This window comes from Meles meles, chromosome 19 (assembly GCF_922984935.1).
Source record: "Meles meles chromosome 19, mMelMel3.1 paternal haplotype, whole genome shotgun sequence".
NCBI lineage: Eukaryota > Metazoa > Chordata > Mammalia > Carnivora > Mustelidae > Meles > Meles meles.
The window spans coordinates 56,251,824-56,260,097 of NC_060084.1; the positions used below are offsets into that span (position 1 = coordinate 56,251,824).

The window sequence follows — 8,274 nt, forward strand, 5'->3', positions numbered from 1 at the left end:
TCTTCATCAAACAAGAAGTCTGGAAAGTCAGGGGTGACTGTGTGCCTTGGTCATTAAGCATCTGCCTTTGGCTTAGGTCATGATCCCAGGGTCCTGGGATTGAGCCCCGCATTGGGCTCTCTGCTCAGTGGAGAGCCTGCTTCTCCCTCTCCTACTCCATCTGCTTGTGTTCCCTCTCTCACCATGTCTTTCTCTGTCAAATACATAAATAAAATCTTAAAAAAAAGGAGTCTGGAAAGTCAGAAGGAAGCTAAGAGAATGTATGGCACCTTCACACGTGAGGAGAAAAGGACATCCTGTACACCGCTGGTGAGAATTTAAACTGGTGGCACCATAATGGAAAAACATATGGTGTTTCATCAAAAAATTAACACTAGAACTGCTAGATGTTCCATCAGTGTCACTTCTGAGTATGTATGAAAAGAAAGGAAACAGGATCTTGATCCACACTCCTATCTTCAGTGCAGCATTATTCACAATAGCCAAGATATGGAGACAACCATATCCATCAATGGCCACCAATGGATGGATGGATAGAGAATATGTCATATATATACATATGAGTATTATTCAGTCATGAGAAAGAAGGAAGTCCTGCTGTTTGCAACAACAAGGATGGACCTTGAGGGCATTATAGTAAATGAAATAAATCAATCAGAGGAAGACAAATACGGGATGATTTAATTATGTGTGGAATCTACAGAAGTCATCGTCATAGGAGTAGATTCAAGGAATGGTAGAATGGTGATGAGCAGGGGGAGGGTGGGTGAGGGAAGCAGGGAAATGGTGGCCAAAGGCTACCAATTTCCAGGTATAAGATGACTAAGTTCTGGAGATGTCATGCACAGCGTTGTGATGGTAGTTAATACTACTGTATTAAGTCTGAGAAAGTTGCTTATAGAACAGATCTTCAGTGTTCTCACCACAAAAAAAGGTAATTATGTGATGTGAGGGAGGTGTTAGTTAAAGACATGCGGTAATCACCTTGCAGTATCTGTCAATCAGCAGCTTACACCTTAAATTTACATGTTTATAAGGTGTGTTTTCAGTCCACAGCACCTCCCTTCCATTTCTGCCAGACGTGGGTCTTCAAGCTGAAGTGAGTCTGTAGTAGGCAGCAAACGGTTGGGTGTTGCTTCTTCTTATCCATTCAGGTACCCTTATGTGTTTTGATAATCCATTTACACTGAAAGTGGATATTGATATGTGAGGATTTGCCATTGCCATTTGATTTGTTGTTTTCTAGCTTCTTTGTTTCTTTCTGACTCTCGTGAGGGGGTAATGCGGTAGAGAGCAGAGATTCATAGGGTGTCATATATGAGGAATTTGATGTAGAAATTCTACAGGAAAGGGGAGCCACTCCTTCCTCATGCACTTTCTCCAATTCCCCCTGATTGAGGACCAAGATGAGGCCTGATGGGGTTGAATCCTACCTCTGAAGTGGTCCCCACATCTTTATGGATGACCTTCATCCCAGTTCAGATTCATGGGGAAGGATGAGATCTGAAAGTCACATGAACCGATTTTAAATCCTTAATTGCATACCCTGTGATCTTCAAGTGTTTGTTGAGAGACCCACCTTCTCACTTGGGACATGGCTCATTCTTTGGTCAGACTCAGGTGAGGGTGAAAGGATAGATGGGGAATATGTTTTGAGGGGACCTCAATGCCAACATGTGAAGTATTTGCTATATTCATTCAAGAACGACTTTGGTTGATACTCAAGATCTAGATCGAGGCTCACTCCATCCCACTCAAGGTGGAAGTGACCAGAACCTCAAAGATAGGACACACATATGCATACCCATATCTGTGGGTATATCTGTGTTGCGTTTGGCTCCTCATCACATGGGAGAGACGACTGTAATCATGACTTCCTAACTCTGTATTCAGTGAATTCCCACAGGCAGCTTCAAGGTGGTCACGGAGCCAGTATTTTCACCAAAGAAATCAATAAAGGCCTTAAATCAGGACTATTGCAAAAATGGCATTTTCTTAAAGCCAGGTTATGCACACCTTGTGGTTCGCACCACACACTGGATGCTCATCCCAAGTGATGATACCACTGGAGAAACTATCATTTATCATGTGTTGAAGAGAGATTGTCTTGTGGGTCCAGATCCTTCTTTTACAGAATGATTTTTGATGTATTTTTTCCAAACTGGACTTGCTGTGCATCCATCTGTCCAGTATTTAAAACATAGCCTGTGTTCTGAGCTGAAGAGTACACACACCAGGGAACAGAGGAAAAAGCATCCATGAAACTGGACCAGAGAAAAGGGGTGTGTTAGGTCCGTTATTAAATGAAACGAGACTGAGACAAAGTGAAAGTTATTCAAAGCTTTATTTTATGCCAAGTATTAGAAATCAGACTGATTGGTCAGGGGAACGAGACTGAGACAAGGTGAAAGTTATGCAAAGCTCTATTCTATGCTAAGCATTAGAAGTCAGACTGCCCGGCCAGGGCTGACTGAAGAGAGCAACCACCCCCAGCTTACTGGCTCAAGAATTGACTGACTGACCGGTCAGGGCTGCCTCCGAAGAGGGCGACCCCTCCCCATCTTACAGACTACCTTTTATAGAACAAAAGTCTGGCCACACATAGGTGGCCAATGAGATTGTAGTCATGTTAGGTCACACGCAGGTGGCCAATTGAATTACAATTTACCGTTTAGTAGCTGTTTGACCTAACCTATTACTCTTGTCACAATTGGTGCTCAACGTTGGCGCTCAAACGGCAGGGTTTACATTCTTTGCTGGCTAGGGAAAAAGTATGTGTGTTTCTTACTGATTGGATGTCTCCACCTGGCCCGACTCATCCTTGTATTCTGGGCTCTGTTATCAAGAACTGGCCAACCTGGCCCTGTATTCTGGGCTCTGTTATTAGGAACTAGCTGACCATATTTTACTGGTTTCCCAGACTTGCTTCTAAGTAAGTTTCTCTGGGGGGAGGGGAGCAGGGTCAGTTTCAGTTTTACTGCACAAACAACAAAATGGCTTTTAACCAAGATGGAGTCTCTGGCTAAATAAGTCCTTACAGGGTGTACCCAGAGCTACTGTGGGGGATTTGCCTCACGTCATAGGGTTGAGGAAAGAAGGAAGCCAGTCCAGAAAGTGTCAAGGAAAAGCCACAACGGAGAAGTGCTGGGGAGAGAAATTACCATAGTTTAATTGCCGAAGAGCCACTATAGCACCGACCCAGACATTTTCCTGCACCAAAAACATGTTAACACCCAGAATATTCTCAGTAGAATGTTTCCCCAACTTATGCACAGATATTCTTCCAGAAACTCTTGGTATCATCCATTCCATTTTCAAAGTTCTACCTCACTGTCCGTCTTATCACTCTCACGTGTATGTCCCGGCAGCATCTTGGGGTCTTCTCTGACTGTGCCGAGCTTTGAAAGAGCAGCACCCCAAGAACCATCAGGATCAAGGCAGAGATCCCCAACTGGATGAGATTCTCCACTGTATAATCTTGGCTGTTTGATGCTAGAGATCACAGACAAAGAGATTGTGGTGGTCAGAGCGTGTTGACATGACCCTGGAATCCTACATGTCCACCTCCCTACATTTATTGACAGGATATATCCTTGTGAGCCCCTCACATAACTCAGAATTTCTCCTTATTCATCCATTCTGGAGGCTGACTTGTTTTGGGGTTATATGAGGGCACCAGCTACACCTGAGAGGCAAACACAGAGCCTGTTGTTGGGGAGACATAGAAATACTTAAGTAATTTCTTTTCTCCTCTCCAGGGAGTCCCTGAATCTTGCTAATACCATCTCAGTCCCTTAAGGTGAGTATCTCTAGGGTCTCACCTTCCATCTAATTAGGAGGCAATAATAAACATGGGGAGCTTCATTTTTATTCTGAGGACCAGGAACATGGAGGAGTGAAAAGCAGGGTCCAATTTTTCATTCCTGTTCATCAGCCAGCTCCTTCTGATCCCTGAGTTGGGATTATATATTTCTACATCATTTTCCATCTTTATCTATACATGTGTTCTTTTTTGAAAATAACATGTGATCTGACAAACACTGGCTGTTATCCACAACTAATGAATCATTGAACATTACACCACACACTAATAATGTACTTCTATGTTGGCTAATTGAAGTTAATAAAAATAAATATTGGATTATATAGCACACATCAGGCATTTTTCTATAAGCAAGGATTTCCATAATTCACATCACTGCTAATCATTCACTCAATGTGTTGTCTAGATATGAAGGCGGATGAAAAACAGGCAGAAAAAACCACAACAAACCACCTGATCAAAGATAAAAGAAGATGGGCACCGAGATGGGCACATGGACGAACATACAGAGATCTGTCTCGGAATATCAAGAAATACCAGGTAACTCTAAGATTGGGGATGGAACGCTAGACATGAATTCTTGGAAGGTGTTTTGGAGGATGGCCTGATCCAGCTGACACCTTGGTGCTCATGGAAATTGGGCAGAAATCCAGCCTTTCTCTCTTCTTTCACATTGTGCCAAGTGTTACTGATGGAAAAAGGGCACGTTCAGAGTACAGAAGTCCCAAGAAAGAGGAATTCCTGAAACATCTTCCAGAGAACTCACTGGTACCAATTTTCCAATCTGGTTTAGTCTTTTGGAATCCAGGACAGGATTCAACCTTTGGTCACTGGGAGAACAAAGTCTCAGATATGAATGGAATTTTGACAGTGTCTCAGTCATGATTGGCTGATCCAGCTCAGCTCAAGCTGTGACTTCCAGAGACTTCCCAGCCTCCCGACCTGAAGATGAGAGTCACCCTTTACTGTTTTCTACCTACGGTGGGCCTGGTTCCACAGGTGCGGTGATAGTCTGACTTTGTACATATCAGCACCACGGACAGAGACAGAGTCTTCTCTGCACCTAACCTGGATTTCCTCAGGCTTTTCCTCTCCCACTAACACACAGTTCGCCCCCATGACCTCAATATTGCTGGAGACAGGGCTGTTCTCTTCAAATTACCCACCAACCCCAACTTCCAGGTCCAGTGGGAACAACCCCTCTGTATATACTTGAAGTGCGGAGGATTAATTTAGTTCGCCCAGGACTGGAGAGGCTGTGTATGCTCTAGACTAAGAGGACTCTGTTCCCAGCAGACATGAAGATTGTCTGTGGGGTGAGGGCATGTAGACTCCAAATGCTGCTTGGAAGAAGGAGGTGCTGAAGGACTGTGCTGGGTCTTCTGTCCCATTCAGCCCTACTGCTCCTTCTCACAGCTTGTCTTTTATACTCTTTTGTCTCATCCCTGCACTCACCTAGTTCTGCCTCTGTCCCTCTGGTCAGGGTAAGACATGGAGAGGGCGTGGCACTCTCGATCTTTTCATACTCCATAGAGAGGGGTAACCCAGTGGCTGAGCTCCTTGCTGTTCCCTCCTTCCTCTCCCAGCCCAGAGCTCTTCAGGGACAGGACTGTGACTCAAGCATGACGGCCCACAATGGACATGAGTGTGGGCTCCTCACCTGAGACCAGGAGCTCCAGTGGGTCACTGGGCTGTGACAACAGGTAGGGGGAGTTGCTGTGTGAGCTGTAGCACTGGTAGGTCCCCTCCAGGTCTGAAGTCACGAGATTCAGTGTAATTTTGACCTGATAAGGTATTGCTGTTCCCTGCAGATGAAGGACCTGGGGAGGAGTGAGGGACCCCTCCTTGGACAGGTGGAAGTTATCAAACCAGATCTCAGAGTGACACTGCAGGGTCACGTTCTCTCCTCAGGACACTGAAGCTCCCAGCTGGGCCGAGAGGGACGGCTTCGCATATATTCCTGGGGGAGAGGAAGGTCATGACATGTAGAGAGCCACCCCCCCCCCACATGCCCTTAACCCTAGGCTGGGGGGGCCACCATCCTCTCTTCAGGGACTCTGTGTGGGACCCTCTCAGCACCTCCCGTCTCTCTGAGTGGGTGTCCTTTATCTCCATGGCCGTCACTGTCCCTTTCTCAGTCCCTGTCTCTAGACCACATCCCCACCTCAGCCTGTGCTCCTAGCCCTCTGCTTGGACTCCATCACCCAGGGGCAACCGTGGTCCCCAGCCCTGAGCAAACAGTTAGGACATGGGTCAGGGGGGCCCTCACCTGTGATCAGGACACCCAGAGGGGCACTGGGGGCCGACCAGGTGGAGGAGAGCTTGTGCCCAGTGTAGCATCAGTACCGGCCCCGGGGGTGTGGCTCACAGGGCCCAGGGGGAAGTTGGGGCTGGGTTGCCCTTCTAGACGCTGGGGAGCTCTGAGTTCCTCATCCTTGGTCAGAGCGAATCTGTCAAATTTGGTCTCTGAGTGACACTGAAGGGTCAGGCTGTCCCCAGACTGCACCAGGGAGCCTGGCTGGGCCGAGAGGGAGGGCGCCCTGTAGACACCTGGACAGCAGGGGACAGTGGTACTTGGGACGCACTCCCCACATTGTCCCACAGTCTGCAGTGAGGATCTCAGGGGCCCCTCGCAAGTTCTCCCACCTGTGGTTCTGGCCCCGGGATGACAGTGTCACTCACCCCCATCAACCCCAGGGTTCCACTGCGCATATAGCTTAAGTCAGTCATCTGGGCCCAGGAGGTAGATAGGGTGAGGCAGGGGACCCTCACCTGTGACCTGAAGGTAGAGAGGGTCACTGGGCTGTGACCACACATATGGGTACGACTCAGGAGAAACGTAGCATCTGTAGGTCCCCGCATGGGAGGTGTTCATGGGACCCACGTGGAAAAGCCCTTTCTGCCTCTGATGATGGAACTTCTGTTCCAGGTTTTGGGGCGCATCAGGCCCCCGCTCCTTCAGCAGATGGAATGACCTCCATGGCCATGGTGAGCTACAGGAGAGGGACACGTTCCCTCCCAAGGCCACCACAGGGCCTGGGTTGGCTGAGATGGAGGATGCATCAAACTGTCCTGAGGGAGAAGGAGGGAGCTGGTTACAGGGACCATCACCCCACGGACCTTAGGGACCCCATGTACTGTAGGCTGTGAACAATGGTCCCCCTGAAGCCACAGTCCATTCCCTTCTGCCTGGAGGAGGGGCCCAGGGGGAGGGGACCAGCTCCTGCTCTTACCTGTCATCACCAGGGTCAGGGGGTCACTCAGCTGTGACCGGCTCTCCCCACTCTGATGTGCACACCGGTATTGCCCTACATCATGTGAGCTCATGGGTGTAATGGAGAAATCGGCCTTGTTGCTGGAACCCTGTGAGGAATTCAATGTCTCCAAGGGCTCAGAGAGCCTATCTTTATACAGAAAGTAATGGTCAGCCTGCAGAGACGCTTGACACCAGATGGTCACACGACTCCCCTTGGTGACGATGTGGCTGGGATCAGCCCAGATGGAGGGTTTGGCGATGGTCCCTGGAAAGAATCAGATGGGAGCTTGCAAGGGGGCCCTTCTCCTCTCACCTCCCACCTGCCACCCCAAGGCCTGTCCCACATGTCACTATCAGCCCTGACCCTCTATGCCCCCCGGATGCTTAGGGGGTTGTTGGTGGAGACAGGAGATCTGGGGAAGACTCACCCATCTGTGCCTTGTTCCACAGGCCCCAACATAGCCCTGGAAAAGAGTTCCTGTGAGTGGCTCCCGCACCCACATGTAGCTGTTCGAGGCCTGGTGTGGGGCCCTGCGTGCTGGGGTCCCATCTGGGTCTGAGCACTCGCTTCCCTCAAGAAGTTCTGCCCCTACTGATCCTCCCCAGTCCTGAGGTCTCCCAGGGACCAGGACCTGGGGGCAGGTAGGGGGGCCGGCCCCTTTCCTCCTCTTTTCCAGAAAGCTCACCGAGGCAGAGAAGAGCAGTGAGGGTCGGGGTCCTGGCGCTGCCTCCCATGGTCCCCAACAGTGCAGACAGCTTATAAAGTCCTCAGCGTGTGCTGGATGGACAGATGCACAGGGTGTGGTACAATCCAGGCCGGGAGTTCCTCATCACGGGTCCTAGAGGGATGGCCTCACAGGAAGGGGAAGAGCCCCCACCAGGGCCTCTCTCTGCTCTCCCTGAAGGGTGACCTGAGAGCAGTGGGTCCTGGAGCCTTTCAAGCAGACTGAGTCTCCCCAGACCCCACTCTCTCTGCTTCCTCCCCAGCAAGCCCAAGTCTAGAGAGCAACACTGGTTCCAGGACTTGAGGCTGGGGGAGGTAGGGCAGGGCCTGGGAATCAGCCCAATTTCAGTTCCACTTCTGCCAAGTCTCACACAGAGCCTTCTGTCCTGGGCTGAGACACTTCCCTTTCCTGAGCTTCTGTCAATGCAAATGTTCGTCCTTCCTCCCACCATGCTGGCAGTCAGCCCCTGT

General features: G+C 49.3%; 1 pseudogene; it reads right to left on the reverse strand.

Annotated features, from left to right (window-relative positions):
* Nucleotides 1-3,348: 3,348 nt before the first annotated feature.
* Nucleotides 3,349-7,940, reverse strand: LOC123931225 (annotated as a pseudogene).
* Between the last annotated feature and the right edge of the window lie 334 nt (nt 7,941-8,274).